Below are 19,047 nucleotides of genomic sequence, written 5' to 3'. Positions count from 1 at the left end.
CTCCATGGATTACAAGCCACAGCCTGGCTCACCATGGTCTTCTCCACCAGCTGCAGGGGAATCTCTGTTCCAATTCCTGGAGCACCTCCATCCCTCCTTCTTCACAGATCTTGGTGTTTGCAGAGCTTTTTCTCTCATCACAGTTTCTCAATCCTCTCTTCCAGTTGCTGTTGCACAACAGTTTCTACCGTTTCTTTGATATATTAACACAGAGGCACTATCAGCTTTGCTGACTAGCTCAGCTTTGTCCAGTGACAGATCTATTTTGGGAGTCAGCTGAAACTGACGCTATCGCATATGGGGGCAGCTTCTTTGTGTCTTCACAGAAGCCACCCCTGCAGCCTTTGCCACTACCAAAACCTTGCCATGTAAACCCAAAACCTTGCTATGTAAACCAAATACACTAAAACAATTTGTATTTTTCTGGACATATTCTAAATAGTTATTTTGAAATTTAAGTGCTAATATGTCATTCAATATCATGAATTATTGCGAGAGCTGGAACTGTTTAGCCTAGAGAAGAGAAAGCTCGTGGATGGTGTGTACAATGTGTAAAATGAATACAAATACCTGAAGGAAGGATGCAAAAAAGACAGAACACCGCTTTTCAGTGGTGTCCAGTGACAGGACCAGAGGCAATGAGCACAAACTGAAACAGAGGAGGTTTGGTGTGATCATAAAACACTTTTTTACTGTGAGGGTGACTGAGCACTGGCACAGGTTGTCCAGATAGGTTGTGGAGTCTCCCTCCATGTGAATATTCAAAGCCAGCTGGACACAGTGATGGGCAACTGGTTCTAGGTGGCCCTGCTTGAGCAAGGGGGTTTGGACCAGGTTACCTTCAGAGGTCCCTTGGAGACTCAACCATTCTGTAATTCCGTGATTCTGTGCATTGTAAAAAGTTAAACAGTTTTGGCCAGAGAAGTGATTAGATTAAATTAAAGAAAGCTCTATGGTGTATCTGTTTACCTTTCATGACAAAAATTATTTAAGTTGGAATTACCTCTTAAAAAAGTATTTTCTTTATAGTAAAAATAGTTATTAGAATATAATTCTAAAATAATAATTTATAATTAATATATTACGTACAAGAAAAGAAGATATAGTCAATCAAATAGTGCAGCTACTCTTATTTATTTAAAGTACTTAGAGGAGCATTACTGGGAAATTTATACTATAAATTAAAAGCTTAATTTTAAAATTATACTAAGATCAATTATATTAATGTCCTATATGATTTTTACTAGACCATTAAAGATCCTTTTTTTTTTTTTTTTTTTTAATGCAAAGCTTTCATCTTAGATATAAGCATGGAGGTACAGCAGAAAAGTCCCCATTTCTGTAAATATTCTGGATGTTTATTAAAATAAAGATTTATTGAACATCTTTTTAGGTCCTTCAGCTCCAGATGCTGTTATTATTACAACTACTCTTTCCCTATTTCTATTGCAGTAATTACTGAAACATTAAAGCCTATATACATATACATCTCTCTCTCTCTCTAAGTATATACTACATTATCCACAGCTGTAGATGTAGGGTTTTTTTCATATGGACACCCTACTCTGTTCCATTGTATTTTCTTGTAGAATGCCTTGTGTTGACACTAGGTATATGAACAGAGGTTGAAGCTACCAGAGTATATAACTATAGCTAGTATATAATTACTATAATGTGATATATAAATATACCTTGGGTTCTTTTAGCTACAGTTATGGTATAACTGAGTCTAACACTTGGAATTTCAGACCTGCTCTGAATTTTACACAAGTACAAAAAGTAGGAAATCCCTTTATTTTTGGAAGCATATTCTTGTTTTGATCGGTGACACTGTTGAAGTAGCCAAAGTAATCTATAGATAATCTTCAGAGCTACTAAAGTGTTCTACATTTCCCAAAAGCTTGACAAGATTTACAGACTTCTCCCTTTATAGAGGAATTTGAGAGCCTACCATGAATGAATAAATTCATATTACATAATTCCAGTACATGTGTGTGCTTGCTAGCTGAGGAAGCTCAACTGCTATGTGTTCTGGGAGGAAATAATTACTGAGAAGAAAAAAGTGGGATGTCTTAGAGTTCTTAGATTAGTGCATTCAGGTACGTGATAAAGGCAAAACTATTATGCTCTTTTACAGCAGTTCACTGATAGAGATTTAGAGTTAAGATTTCTATATAAATAAAACCTCTGCTTTTTCTCACACTCATGGATAATGTTATAAAAAGCATAAGGAAGCTAATATCATAGAAGAAAAGCTATGATTTTTTTAAAAAACTGTTCACTTCAGAGAAGTTTGAAAGTTTAACACAATAGAAGTCTTCATAGGGGATAAATATGAAGAATGATCTCATGTTGAATTATTGTTAGAGGAAGATGATCCATCAGTAGAAACAAGCAGCAAGGACTAGATTATGAATAAAGTCTGAAGAAGCTATAGTGTCAACTATGGTGTTTAACCTCACATTTAAATTAGTCTTGCTACCACAGGAAAATGCAGTGTAATTTTCACAGAGGTCTTTAGAAGAAGTCTGTAGGAATACAGACACTGGTCTGAGTGTATCTGCCTTTTGCACTAAGCAAAGCAGTCTGAATTATAATAAATAATAGAATTAAGTGAATGTATGATAATGTGATGAAAAGTCAATTAAGCTTTTGTAAAATAGTCATGCCCTACACATTTTGAAGAGATCTTTAGTGATGTCAATGAACTTGTCAGTAAAGTTGATAACAGCATATATAGGCTTTCAAAAAGCTTTAACAAGCTTTTTTTGGGAAAGTGGAAAACTCCTGTCACAGATAAATATTTGACTGAAAGATTGCAAACACAGGTAAAATGATCGACTACAGTAATGGAGAGAGGATAATGATAAGAATCCCACAGAGCTTGTATTAGACCTGTGTTGCTCATTGGATTCATGAATTGCCCAGATCAGGCATGAGAAGTGATTGATAGTGCTGGTTGATGGTACATATTCAGGCTACTCAAAAGTAACAGACTGTGAACATCTGAGAAATCATATAATGAGTCTAACTCACTATGAAATAAATTTAAAAATATAATAATCATAATGTTCATAAATAAAATCAAGTGTACAAGGAGAAGCGCAATCCTAACCGAACATATACCATAATGGACTCAAAATTAGCAACTACCTTTTGCAGGTACTCCATGCCCGTGACATTGAGTCCTTGCGAAAATATAATTCAGCAATGCTCTAAGATGTAAATTGAATTTTAATATTTACCAGAAAAGAAGAGAAATAAAAAACCACTCATGTCCTGACTATTGGTGTGTCCTTGTATTCAGACTGTCCAAGAAAAAAGATAGCAGAAGAAAGAGCGAAGGGAAGGGCAAGGAAGATGATCAAGGAAATATATTATGCAAACCATTACAAAAAATAACATCAGTACACACTTGTGTATATATGATATAATGATAAAAAGCCAGTGTGGCTTATACAGTATGTACAAGAACATTCATTTTAGACTAGGACTTTAGCATGGAAAACAGAAAGATAGAAAGGATAGAAGAGAGGTAGATAAAGTAATTAATGATTCAGAAAAAAAATGTATAGGGAAAAGCTGGTTACCATTTTTCATGTTGCAAGATGTAGAAAGCACTCATGAATTTCTTAAAAATTAAAAATAAATTAAAAAAAACACCCTAAAATATCTTTCACATAATGCACCTGTGCATTCTGTATCTCACTGATGGTTTTTATGACAAAAATAAACAATTCAAGACAACATTGTATTAAGTCACTGAAGTAATGGAGAACTACTAAAGCACAGCCATGCAGACACAACCTGCAATTCAGGAACAGCCTATGCTACAGATTGCTACATGCTGTCAGGACATCTTGCATGTAGTAATATTATGCAAGTTGCTTGTATTATCACCCTGTGCTTGTTCTGTTTCTCAGATTAAAACTTGACAGCCAAGGAGTGTTACTTTCTCTTGTGTGTCCAGGGAACACCCAGGAATATTCACTTCCATCAGGAATGGATGCACATGCTCTTAATTGGTTAATACCCTTTTCCTGGCTAATACTGTTTTGTTTTTTTGGTTTGGTTTTTTTTTGTTTTTTTTTTTTTGTTTTTTTTTGTAAAAAGATTAGTAGGCCAGTATCTTGAGAAGACAGGAAGTTCTGGGAACTGCCATATGCTGTATGAGATCATGCAGTCTCCTACTGGTTTATATTCTACATGAATTCAATAGAGAATCATTTTGTTTTGCATATCAAGGTGACCTTGTCTGTCAAACTGCAAGACTGGATGGGAGAGATGATATGGTGGAGAAGTGATTGACTAAAATTATGAGCCACAACGGGATGCATTAAGGGAATAGAAGACATGTCATCCTTAAGAAGGGAACTATATTCCCCACTGAGGCACTGAGCCATAGACAATCCTTTCCCTTAAGCAAAGCTTATCTCTACTGTTATTGCACTCATAATAAAACCCAGGGTTTCACTTTGTAAACTACAATTATAAAAGGAAAGGAACAGCTTTTCAGTGCATCCATGTTAAGTAGTCAGTATCTTGTGTGTATGTCGTTTACTACACTTATGGTGTTGGCCTTGTTTATCGTGCACTGTTACTTCAATTGCATGTAACTCCATATAATTTATATGGAATGACATATCCATAGAAAAAAGTAATTAAATATGTTAGATTAACATAAAGAGCTGTAGATTAAATTAAAAATATGTTCTGATACTTAGCTGCATATTCTAAATTTCCTGTTTATGGTACATTTTAACATATGAAAAGACAAATTAGAAAGAGAAACAATTCCACTGTACACAAATATTTCCATAAAAGTCTCGTCATAAAAGAATCCAATCCTACCACTAAAATAACTGGTCTAACAAAAGGTAATGCTGCACAATATAAAAGGAACTTGAGTAGGAAATATAAGCATCACTAAAATATACAGGTTAGATTTAAAATTTGCATACCTGGAACTACTGCTGTACTAATGAACCACATCATTGAAAGAAAATACTAATGGCAAGATAGTAATGTAAAAAAGGTCATGAAGTAAACAAAACTGACAAAATTAAATGGCTTCAAAACATGTAAGCCAAAAATTATAAAGAAATAAGTAATCTTGCATACAGAAAGGGAGGTCTGCAGTTATTTCTGTGCCTGCCCCTAACACGTCAAAACCTCATTCTTATTTTTCACTGAAAGTGATTGTAGAAGAAGCAAGGAAGTTAAGAACTGAAAGTGTGAGGAATTTCCTTCTGCACATCTTTATTTCGAACCCTGAATAGACACCTGACATGCTGACAGATCTGATCTTTACACAAACCAAAGGGCTGCCAGGTCATGAAAGACACAATGTGACCAGTGTTTGAAAGATCTTTCAAAGCCAGAGTTAGTCATTCAAGTTAAAGGAAGCATATATCACTCTCTGGTGTGATTAAGACTATCAATTAAAAAAATCCTGAGTTTTGGACAAAACTGAATGAATTTTATATTATTTTCTACCTGGTGTTCCCAAGGACAGTTTTGAAGTTGTCTAAAAAATGTTCCTTGCTGCATTCAGTGGGAAAAGAACACTGAATTCTAAAATTCTGTAACTCTTCATCAATTGGAGAACAAAGTCACTTCATCAGGTTCTGTCTATATGTCTCCCAGTGAAATACTAAAATTCTGGATTACACCAAGGAGTGTTCTAGCACTAAGTTTCACAGAGGATAGATGGGATTTAACAGTAATGTTGTGTGCTATCAAACCAATGAAACTGTCTCCCTGTCAGAAACACGAGAGGAAATATACACTGTAATAAAGAAAAGTTGTCTTTTCAGAGAATTTACATCTGTACTCTGAAGATGACTTCCATCCACAGTCCTTCATCTCCCTTCCTCTAACAGATCACAACAGCCACGACATCATCTGATTTTCAAGACCACATTATTCATAGCTAAAATCTACTGAACCCTGTATTCTAAGGGTTCTCCTGACCAATGTTCAGTTAAAATTTGTTCTCTGAACAGTCTATAATGTAGGTTGGGTGAGGTAGCACTCTTCAGCTTTTGGAGTTATATAAAAGTCTCAGACTGGGGCTGAGCACATGGAAGAAAGTAAGGGAGAAGGGTGACAAGGAGCACAAGCCTGACTGTAGCCTAGTAGTTAAAGAACTCATAGGAAGATTTATGGCTTCCACACTCTGCTCCTGGAACACCAACTTCTTTATTATTTAAATTAAAAAGCAAGCATATAAAATACAGAAACAATCTTGAAAGTCTGAACTGGAACCCAGGACTCATTCACAGTCTACAGGTCTTTAGTCCTTTGCTGGATAAATATTTGAGAGTTCTTTCATATAGTGTCACAGTTTTATTGGGAGGAATATGTCTTACTGTTTAAATGCTTACATTCTTTATTGGATCTGGCTTTGTAGCAATGACATGTTTCTTGTTCCTTTTATCTTCTCGCTGGGTTTGAATCACTACTGTACCTCTCTAATCTAAGACTGTAGCTTTTAGTAATGCAGTAGTTCCATTACCTACAACTATAATTGGAATTATGTCTCTATCTTTTTAATGGTGTTGTTTTTCTTCCCTGATACTCCTGCAAATCAATATTAATGTGAATATTTAAATCTACAAAATCTGCACTTAGTCTATTTGAAGTATTAGATGAAGCTTGCAAAGCTGTTCTTTTATTCAGTTCCTCCTCCCAACCTAGTCAAATTAAAACCATAGAAAATTGTCAGGTTTGTGATTTATTCTCAAAGCTTTTAGCTTTAATAGCTCTGTGCTGTGTGTTAAATTATAGTTTTTTGTGAAGTAGTGAACATATATACTCCTGACGTGCATAGGAAATAAATGCACTATTTGAGTGAATGGCAGATTCTTAGATAAAGTAAGAGAAGGAGTGAAGGTTGGAAAATACATTTAACAGGTACTTTTTCAGGGGGATTTCCCCCCTACATTTAATGTCTCTCTTTCTGGGGAAAAAAAAAAAAAAAATCCCAAGGCTTGAAAAAGTAAACCCTGCTTTTTCTGAAGATTCTTTTTCATCTTTCTGTTCCCTTTTCCTATCTTCAGGAAATACTTTCATCCTTTAAACATAGAGGTGAGAAAATACGAAATGCATTTCAAAAGCAAAGAGTTTGTTATTTGAAAAGAATCCTGTCCAGCAAGTTTTTCTGGACAAGTTATTCTATAAACTTGTAGTATTGTCTTTGTTACATTTAGTGATGCAGAGGTTGCCACAGCAAATGCTATGATCAGAAAAATACTCTCATCTGAGAAAGATCTTTGTTTCTTGGAAGACATCTGTACTATGTTTATTTAAGTAGCACTCCCAATGAATGTCTTTGAGTCTGTCTTCATGGATCTTTTACCCCTTTACAGCTAATTATAATTTGTTATTTATTTGTGAAATAAATAATACACAAAGGATCCACTAAAAATTTGGATTTAGCATACAATTAATCCAAGAGAAATCCAAATCTCTCCTCGCAAGATGATAGGACCAACTCTTCAAAACATTGTGTGCACTATGTTCAACCAGGCGTTTATTTCCCTTAGGCTGAGGGGGACAGTTTATTGGCAATATTGACCACAGCCAAAATCTTTGAAGGATCCAGACCTTATTTAAGAGTGACAACGAGAAAGTGTTGTGAAATGGCCCATCATCTGAGACTTAAGTTTTTGCCTACACCTAAGCTAGCCATCATTACTCTGCCCCTTTCAAGTGACACGTTTCCTTTGCACTTGGTATAGTGATTGTGTTAAAACATGGTGAGGAGCTGAATAAGGAGATGATTATTCCTTTTTCATGCTTCATCTCTTCATCAAATGGTCAGAAGATCACTGAAACTTGCCCAAGGAGAGCAGCGGGAGTTTAGGGCCAAGAGTGAGAAATAGCTAGCCAATTTCAGTAGCACATCTAGCTATCAGATCAGCTTAGTTGTGACCTGAATTTGTACCTGAAGTACTGAAAGCATTCAAAGTATTCAAGGATTCTCCTACACATAATGGAAAGAAAAAGAAGGGGCAGAAACTATCCCACAGAAGCACATTTGGAACAACTAAAGTCAATTCCTCACTGGACATTGTCTCCATCCATTTCTATTGATATGTATAATTAACTTTGACTAGCTAATTTGGAGTAGAGCAAGGAGAACAAAGAATGCTAGTATTAATAGTGGGCCCACAAAAAGTTTTGAGCCATAGCAGGAGAAAAGCAAACACTTAGAAACAACCAACTCAGTTAAAATATCAGGAGAGCCAAGGCTAAAGAAAAAGGACATTAACAGGGGAAAATAGGATTTCCAGAAAGATATTGAAGGGAAGCCTTAAACCAGAGAAGAATGAAAGAGATTCCGAACATCTAAGAGCTGCTGATCAAAATTCATTTCCAAGATATGAAGGAGCTGAGGCATCAAAATGCCTGTAAGTTTTCGTGGGTTTGCTGATGTCTCCACAAAGTTATTTTGTAAACAAAACCAGCCATGTTCAAATACCTTTGTGCTCCATGAGACATTCATCATATGCCTTGGAAGATGTAACCTGTACCTGTCTCCTCAAAACTAGTACCTTCTTTGAGCATTTGGGGGAACACTCAGGAAAACTGAAGATGTTTGAGAGGTGTCATTAGTATAGTGTCCTAAACTCTTGTTAATCTCACTAAACGAAGGACATGTGAGTTTCTGTGCTATGTGAGTTTTGGAAAGTACTCAGTAAGAGAAACTCAAGCAGATCTATGTCACTTCCCCCTAATGCCTAGTTTCTAGGTAATAGAGTTTAATACAGTTTATAACTCAGCAGACCAGTACAAAGGGAGTTAATTCAGGCCATATGAAATCACTTGCTTATTTGCTAATGCCACACAGTTGCAAGGACAGGATATGACATAAGATTCCTTGGTCTTCTCTCCTTCATGCAGAATCTTCTAAATGATGGACAGATACAGTGCAATGGAGACAACCAGGACATATCCATGGAAAACAGACTTTCATTTTCACTTTTGAGGTTAGCTGCTGGAAGCATAATCCATGTCTTAGATTTTATTTAGTCAGCTACTTTTTAGGAATATCAATTAGTACAAATGCTACTTTTCCTTTGATTTCAAAGAGCACGTTATAGTTCTGAAATGTAATTGAAAATATGCAGTTTCCATTTAGAGTCTTTTCTATTCCCCCGTCTTACTGACAGTCTGTTTTCTATTAGAGTCTGAAGTGCATCATTACATTTAACTGCTGCTGTTTGTTACAGATAGTAAGGTCTGGAAAGAATAGTAGTATACAGGTTTTAATTAGCTGACTTCCTGAGACTCACAGTTTAGTAAACTTCCTTTCTGTTCTCTCGGAGGATGTAAAATATGTTTCATCTTATTTCAGTGGTTCATAACAGCGCCTATCACTTCTATTTTTATTTATCAATATATCACAAAGTGACAGAATTTTTAAGTTACAGGTCATGAAGAAAGTATCAAAAGAGTACAATGACAACAAATAAAGCTCTTCTTCCCTATAAGACTATGAAAGCTGTGCATTTATTTGTCCAGGTAAAATTGAAAAATAAGGGACAGCAATCCTTGGGTTTGAAAGATCATAAGCATTTAAAACTATTCTGTAGGGGGCAGCAGACTATAAAAAAAATTAAAATAAAATAAACTTGGGAGTCTAGGGGGAAAAGAAACACTGAATGGCCTGCTTTTTGCTGTATGCAGATAGGTATCAATGTACCTGAATTGGTTCAAAATTAACAACATTCCCTAATTATTATTCTTTACATTAACAAACATAGGTTGCGTGCATTTCTTTTTATCTAATCTCTTATTTTATATACAGAACTACTGAAGCTGAACAAAACCAGTGAGATAAAATTAACACACAAATTGTTTTTTCCTCTCTTTGGGCAGAAAAAGTGCAATTTACAAGCAAAATGCAATCATATATAAATATTTATGAAACTAAAAAAGTCAAACAACATCAGTGGGGTTTTGTATATGTGTGAGGCAGCAAAAATAATACCAAGTTAGACTATTTGATTAATTATTAACATTTTCACTGCATCCCAATGGGGAACTTATTCTGGAAAAGCAACATTTTGCTATTTGTTGTTGTCCATAATTAATTTTTAGATGACATGCTAGAGCGCAAATAAAAGAAATTTAGTTTTTAATTAACCAATAATACAGATCAGTTCTACTTTTTCTGTCATGAAGGTAGTGAAATTAAAGATGCAATACAAGGACATGTCCTTCTTTCCCTCACCATGCACTGTAAGGTTTTGGTAGAAAGAAATTAAGAAATCATTGAGGATAAATAATTTTTTTTATGGCTATGTGAGGAGAATCCATTCTGATCATAAGTTTAAATAATACGACTTTAAAGTAAAGGATAACTTTTTTCATTTTAACAAGACATCTGGACTGCTGTTTGACCATGTGACCTTAAAACTGTAGAACACAATATCTTTCAGTCTTACAACACTGGGCTTTTTACAAAATATTTTGACTGTGACACTAAAGATAATTAGGTGTAAGCAGTATTGGCAGTTCATATCCTTCAGTTTTAGTCAATACAGTGTTTTGCAGAATTTTTGCATTATAATGTATTAGACTTTCATTGTTTGAGTTTTCTGGGTTTAATTTTATTTCTGCATCACTTAAGCTGATGCAGAAAATCTTAATGAGAAGTTGATAAAATTATAAAAATTACCACTATTTGGAAATAGCTACAGCAGCAGTAACAGCAACAAACCTGTACACAGTAAAATACCATCAAGGTGACACAGTGCAGCTACAAGAAAATTCACTGAATTTTTTTAAAGCATATGAATAGATGCATTATAATGGAGATTTCAGCACTGCAACATAGCACAAATATCACACTTAACTGTAAATTAAAACGAAAATGTTAAGTAGTGATCTACTTACATAATGACAAACGATGCTGAGCATGCAGTGGGAGGAAATCATAAATGCTTGTTTCTCAGTTTAAGTATCTGACTCTGAGACGAATGTTAAACTGTTTTCCTCCACTTATTGTAGTATGAAATTATTTCATTGAAGCCCAATAGCTTCCTTTTTCTCACACTGCTGGGATTGGAAATAAAACATCACTGCACTGTACTGCGGCCATTTTATAGTCTAAGGCAGTGATAACAAACTTCAGAACATTTGTAGAATCTTTACTGCAATCATCACAGAAGATTTTTGTTTCCCTCACAGAACAGGTATTTATCCAGACAGAAATGAAACTTTGAAAGGAATGAATAGAATGAAATTATTTCCACAGAGCAAAGATAACATTTTTTCTCTCTCCATACTTACATAAGATCAGGCAGACATAGCCACTGTAGGCCCAAATGTGTTTTCAGGAGGTGTTTGGTGTGGGCAGAGTGTAGTACCGAGTCCCTGGAGCCTATTATTCATTAGTGAGAACAGGTACAAATTATTCTCCTCATTCCCAAAATGTGATATTCCCTGAACTGTATATCAAATTTATATAAATACCTTATTCAATGTGTTGTGGTTTGAACACAGCCAGTAGCCAATCACCACATGGACAGTTGTTTCCCTCCCTCCCTGGTGAGATAGGGGAGAGACAAAAAAAAAAAAAAAAAAAAGAAATTTGTATGTTGAATTAAAAAAAAAATTAGTAATAGTAACAAAACAGTAACAATAGTAAGTCCAAAATAGATAAAATGCAGTAGTGGCTCACCGACTGGTGACCAGTACACAGCCTGCCCCCAGCAGTGATCCCAACCGCACAAGAAATTCCACTGTGCCAACCTGGAAACAAACTGAAAAATGGGGCGTGAGAGAGCATGCGCCTGCTTATATACTGAGCATGACGCCACATGATAGGGAATACTCCAATGACCTATCCAGGCCCAGCCCTCTAGCTGTGCTCCCTCTCAGCCCAAGCAAAGTTAACTCTATCCTGGCCAAAACCAGGACACAGGACTGTAAGAGACTGTCAGCTGTTTTGTCTCGGCATTGCTGTTGTGCCATTACTATCTCCTGAGCTGCGGGGTGGTGTAAGAGACAGTCGGACTGTGTCAGCTGTCTGTTTCGATATTGCACCACTTCCTAAACTTGGCCTCAACATCCCATTGCTGTGAAGAAGTATGCCCTGAAGAAGACGAAAATATCCCTGGAAAAACCACAGTGTCTGCCTGAAGATTAAACAATGACATCTTTCGTAACATCTACCAAGCTGCACTTGCGTGCAGGGTTGGGGGAAGAAGTTGGGACAAGGAGCATATGTAGAGGCTAAAGGTGTCACTGTCTGTTTCCCCCCGGTGTCACGTTGCGCTCAGACGAGGGGGACAAATGACTCAGATTCGCAAATCCCCAATTGGAGCGGACAACAAGTCTCCAAGTTCAAGCATTTATTAACTACCTACAATGTACTAATTGAACACACAATAATTGGCTAAGTACAGAGCAAGTTGTGGCGAGCAATATAATATGGCTTGCATTTCTTAATGGAAAAAGGAAAAAAAGGGAGATAGAGGGAATGGGGGAATACAGATCACTGATCTGGGTTCCTGTGCTGATCCTGCCAGCGAGGGTTCGAGGAGACAGCCGTCTTTTTCTCTGGCATCCGTCTTCTTCACTTCACTGCTTTCTCTAGACCACCGGGGGGGGGCAGGGAGAGGGGCAGAGGGGGAGCGCAAATCCTTTCTTCGCCCCTTTGATTTATACCCACTTTCCTTGGGTCCGTCCCCTAGGTTGACCCACATAGCTACGTATCCCATGTACAGGGAGGGGTAAGGTGTTTCATGGGATGATGTCATTAGCATGATCATGACAGCCCTCGTTAGCATATTGAGGGGTGTTAACTTTAATATGCATTTTGTGGATAATGAAGCAAAGTTCATTCACCGGACACATGGCCCTTGAAATTTGCCCAGGTGCCCCAGGGCAGAGCCGTCCTGTCTCCACAGGGCTCTCTCCCCCAGCTACATCGGGCAGCGTTATCAGCTTTGGCCTCCACAGAATGCACCCTGGGACTCAGAGTTTTGTCTTGTGAGTGTTTGAGGCATTTCTTCAATCAGCCTCAACTTCTGCTTTCCCAGGTTGTTTTTCTTAGTTTCTCACAGGCCTGGTTTCTTGTCTCTCACACCTGGTACAACCACTGTGAACACCTGGGCATGCGTTCATGAAGGAACACCGGGTGGCGAGTATGATAATGAGCTCTGTGGAAATGGGCAGACTAATCATGAGGACTGGCATGATAAAAGGGCTGTGTACTCTTCTCTTGGTGGATCCCCCATCAGCTGCACCGAGACTGAACCAACAGGACACCGCTGGATTCGTGGTGGTGCTAACTGAGCTTGCTGCACCTCTTCCGTTTGCTTGCTTAGTGTTCTGAGCTTTTCTGCTTCCCTCTGTCCTATTGTTAGGACAATCTTACCTCTTGTTGTGGGAATAAAATTTGAATGGTTGTACCGCACTTGACCTTGTTTGTGTTTTAATCTTGCTCTTGGGACGTATCGAAACCTCCCCTGATATTGTATCAGAACAATGACAAATCTATGTCTTAAGGAAAATTATAATTTCAAAGTGTTACCAAGCTTTCCAATACAGAAAAATCCACATTTTATTTAAATTTACTGCATTAGGTACCTTTAAATCACTTCATTATGGGGAAAAAAAAAAAAAAAAGGTGTTCTTTATTTATGTGGAGCATAAATGTTTCTATCGAGAATTTAAAATCAAGATAAATATGCAAATAGGACAAATGAGACTTTTGTAATGTTTAATTTTATTTTATTTTTTTTTTTCCCTACCAGTAGATCTTTTAGATTGTTGAAGGGCTGGACATCCTATTTCAAAAAACTTGAAGACTGATGATGTTGCTGTTGTTACTGTCTTTTTTTTTTTTTTTTTTTTTTTTTTTTTTAAGAAAAAGTTTATCTCTTTTGTCTGGTATGCAAATTCTGCAAAAATCTGATCTAAGAAAAATATGACTTCTGCAGTTTGTAGATTTTGAAGACTGAAAGCGTCTAAATGGTCATCAGCACATCAGCATTGATTTCCCTCTAAACACATTTCATAATAAACTTAGCAAAAAGGTGCTATTAACAGATCAGTCTCCCCAGTTAAGAACTCAACTTCCTTCTGCTGTATGCACATGAAGAACTTAATCCTTCATCTCCAGAGAGAATGCACTCACACTCTATTGAAAGAAACACCATAAATGTTATCCTGGTCACAAAATTTCCTCATCTAATAATCACATACATGTATGGCTGATAGCACAGGGCTCACACTACCTATCTCAGAAAGCAGTGGGCAAGGAGGAACTCTACAAATTGGTCATATACAGGAGACACTTTGGCTCTATTAATGGTTTCTTTACTCCATTGTAGGATAGCACTTGGCAAATCATCACAATTTCCAAGTCCAACCTTACTGTCACTGTTACCTCATTTCCTTCCACAGGAAGGAAAAGACACATAGCTTCACCATCACTTGGGCAACCTAGTATGATCACAGGAGCCGTATAGACGTCAGCAGCTCTGGCCTGGCTGTATGTGATTTTGGTAAGCCTGACTACAACTTTTGCGTAATGATCTCTCATGAAGGGCAACGGTCTTTGTAGCCTTTACATACAGAAATGGTAAATTGTACATAAGTTACCTCATATTGTTTCATCTTCTTCCAATGCCCATGTGCATCAATGAGTCTATCAGGAGTCTATATACATATGCATCAGGTATTGAGTAAGAGTCTTCCAAAGACCTATTATTAAGCATCTTATTTTTTCATTTCTTGTATGCTTTTAACATGTTTTAACAAATTTCAGTGACAATCTGAATTGTATTTCTGAACACTTTACATTCATACATTTTGTGAACAAAAATAATAAACTGTTCTTCAAAAACAAGATCACTTATCCCAAATCAAACTTAGCTCAACATATTCTTTCCAGTGCTAGCTAATAGTAGAACAGTGCCAGAAAAAAAGCTAGCCTCTTAAAGGGTATCCATCAGCCAGAATTATCTGAAGGTTTTCGAAATAACTTTTGGTTTATAAATTGCCTGCAAATAGTTCATGGAGTGTGGGCAGTCTTAGCGTGATTAGTCATACTTCATATTGTTGATATATGAGATTAAATGATTACACTTTTTCTAACGATCTTTCTGTTTTTCATCTGTTTTTTTCTTTGTGTGTTTGTTTGGAAGATTCATATCTCCATTGTTTAACAATAAAGGATAAAAATGTATCTCTATGATTTTCATTTTTCTGAAGCCAGTATATTTGCAGCACAAGGTCTACTGACCTTAAGATCATTAAATATCTCTTTCTTCTCTTGTGCTGTGCTCCAGGAAATGAGTCAAATGCTCAAACCTCACCATGTGTCCCTGGTTAGCTGCTCTTTACTTTAAGCTAAGCACATGCTTATCTGCCCCACTGCATCAGGGGCAAAGTGCTTAGCTCTAAGCAACAGCTGACATCCTTTGTTTGTAACATAACACTGAAGCACACACTATTCTGTCGGACTGGACCTCACTTCAAGCTGTCAAAACAAATAAGCAAGAACAATTTGTTAAAATTATTTTTCATTGTCCACAGGTATGATCCTGCATTTGATATATGATGATACAACTTTTTATATGCAATATTCTTTCTGATATAACACTGAGGGACAAAACATCTGTTTCAACAGCTATTATGGACAGTTAAAAAAATGTACCAAGATATGTAGGGAAAGCAAACAAAAAGAATAAAAATGTACAGAAAGTTAACAAAGCAAATATATATATAGTTTTAAAAATTATTATTCATACATCTTGAGAGTGCATAGGAGGTATTAGAGAATTCTTCCAGTTGGGTTTTACAATGAAATCATTAGAAAGTCTGTGTATAAGATCTGGAAACGTCAACAATGACACAGGAGAAGAGGTGTAGCAGTGACTTCAGAACAAATCTACATGAACCTCACTGAAATTAACTTTATGCCTCTGGAATAAAGTATGGTTTAATAGAGTATTCAAAAATTCTTTCTATGTCCAACCCTCTTTCATTTAATATCTTTTTTTTTTTTTTTTTTTTTTTTCAATCTGTACTGAAGGTTTATAGAGTCCTAGAAACCCAAGCCTGCAAGATAAGCCTAAAAATGAGCCAAGCACATTCTTGGGGAGGTGGGACATTGCTACCATTCTGTTGTTTTTTCAGCTTTTGAAGTCGTATTTAGGAGAAATGTAAATAAATTAATAAAATGTGAAGATAGAAATGGAAGTTCAGGTTGGGTTGCAATTGCACGAACAAAAAGTCCTTTACAAGTAGAACCTGAATTTTGAAACAATAAAATTTGGTGGGGTTTTTTTTTAATTATTTAATTATTTATTTATTTATTTAACTGTCTACTGGCCTGATTCAATATCTATTAGCAGTCAGGGGGAAAGGAGTGATTAAATTCCTGAAAAGGTGTTTTTTTTTTTTTTTCCTTACTTACAATGCATTTCTATCCAGAGAAGTAACTGCATTAAGCCTCATTATTTTTCCCTGCATCTTTCACTTAATTATGAAGGTTGCAAGGTAGTTCTCTACTGATCAAATGTTCCCTTGCAGGTATGTTTTTGCACAGACGTTGTTGCTACTATTACTGTTCTGTCTGCCCAGGACTAGAATACAACAAAAGGAACACAAATTAGACTCATGGGTTTCATGAGAGACATATTCAGTTCCCTTAAGAGCTATAATTTGAGTACTAATGCCTTAGAACATCGTTGTCTGAGGCCATAAGTTTTCTGCATGTTATTAGAAGGCCAGAGTATGTATTAAACAGTGTTCTGCTTTGTATTTTCATCACAGTATCCAAGCTCTTGAAATAGAAATCCTTGACCTAGAAATAGAAACAAACAGAAATAAAAGTAGTCACAGATATTTAATACTTCTTAAATTTTCAATTAATAAATTTGTTTTATGGCAAGGAAGGACTTCGTTATGAATTTCTAACATTGGTTGGTGTCACGTCCCACTCAGATGAAGGACACAAGTGACTCAGATTCGCAACGTCCCAATGGAGTGGGCAAAAACATAATGCTTCATGGTTGGGGTCTCAATGCATACTGGATTCCCCCTTTCTAACGGTCCAGAGCCCCAGACCAATAAGCAGCTTGTGGAGTTAATGACCATGGCTCTCTCTGGTCATCAGTAATTAAGAAAACCCCTGGCCCCCAGTACCAGTGGGCCTCATCTTCTGATAACAAGATTTGGTCACCACCAGACAAAAATACCCTCCACACATATTCAGTCTCAGTTTCCTGAGCTCATCTGGTATATTTCTCCTGAATATTTGCAAGCTCAGTCACTGCATATGGTGTAGTTCAAATAGTGACCTGCAGAGCTCTTCCACCCTGACCATCAGTGGTCTCCATTTTAATTAATTAATTAATTAATTAGTTTGCCCCCCTCATTTTCAAGTTAAAAAGTTTCTTGGCTTATCTCTAACTCCTTTGTTGGATACAAGGTGTCTGGCTGCTGATTTTGCCAGACTTGTATCTCCCTGTTCACTGTCTGGAAAAGAGGCAAGATCTGTCCGGTTGCAGGTTTCTTGTTCATTCCCCTCTTTTTCAGACCATGAGATTTTTTCTTTGTACAAGGCATCTAACAGAGCCGTGCGAAATAGCTAAATGGTGTTACACTCATCAGCTAATTGGCTTTTCACAACTTGTTTGCTCTTGCTAGAGTTTAGCATTTTGTTCAGTAACCTTACATTCCTTGACCAATTGATCCTGGAGAGCTTTTACCAGCTCTTGGAAGGATTTGATCATTTCCCCTGCTAGTTCTTTCTTAACATGTTTATCTTTTTGGGCTGCATCAGGTCTGGGTTTCTGCACTGATCTCACCAGCAAGGGTTCCAGGAGGCAGCCATCTTTTTTGCTTGCATCCATCTTCTTCTCTTCACTGCACTCTCCAGGCCCCCCCTTTCTTTCCCCCCCTTGATTTATACCCACTTTCCTTGGGTCCATTCCCTAGGTCAACCCACATACCTACATATCCCATGTATGGGGAGGGGTAAGGTGTTTCATGGAATGATGTAATTAGCATGATCACGTTAGCCTTTGTTAACATATTGAGGGGTGTTAACTTTAATATGATTTTCATGGATAATGAAGCAAAGTTCATTCACCAGACAGATGGCCCTTGAAATCTGCCCATGTGCACCAGAGTAGAGTTGTCCTGTCCCCACAGGAATCCCTCCGCCAGATGCATCTTGTTTTATTCAGGCAGCCTTAACAGCTTCGATCTCCACACTATCCAGTCTGTGACTCTTAGCTTTGTCTTGCAAGTGTTTGAGGCATTTCTTTGATCAGCCTCAACTTTTGCTTTCTCAGGCTGTTTTTCTTAGTTTCTCGCAGGCCTGGTTTCTTGTCTCTCACAGTTGGAAGACTTGTTTCTAAAATAGGTAGAAAATGCACCAAAAGGGAGAAACCTCTTTTGTTTAGCTTCTACAAAAGTAAAAGTATCATCATAAGGGCACATTCACAGTGACATTTTTTTTCCAGATTTCCACAGGAATTTATTTCAAAGCAATATATTGGTGATTTTAGAAAGTATGATGCTCTATCTGAATTTAAACTAAATTCTTACCTCCCTGAAGGGAAATAGCAGATATTGTGGCTAAGAGAAATGGCTTTGAAAGAAAGGAGAAAATTATTAGACTGTACTTATCTAAGCATATTTCACCTATCTTTACTTTGCATACCTCCCAGATGTATACATAACAGATTAAACTATGCACATAGAGGTATATTTAAGCAAAATTGTCCTGTTTTCCAAAGATAAAATCTAATTTAACATATGGACATAAAATCAGATTTCTTGGTTCAGAGCAAACGTCCATCTAGTCTAATACGTTGTCTCCAGCACTGGTCAAAAGTGGATGTTTACTGAAGAATAGGAATAAGATAAAGTTATATTGTATTCCCTCTAAGCAGTTCTCTGAGTGTCTTTTTCCAGTTCAGAGGATTTCCTGAGCCTCTGAGGTCCATCTGCTAAACATCAGTCAATTTGTCTTCCAAGTATGTCTCCCATCAAACCAATATAAATTTCTTG

This window comes from Athene noctua, chromosome 1, assembly GCF_965140245.1.
Source record: "Athene noctua chromosome 1, bAthNoc1.hap1.1, whole genome shotgun sequence".
Taxonomy (NCBI): domain Eukaryota; kingdom Metazoa; phylum Chordata; class Aves; order Strigiformes; family Strigidae; genus Athene; species Athene noctua.
Note: the sequence above shows the minus strand (reverse complement) of the source record.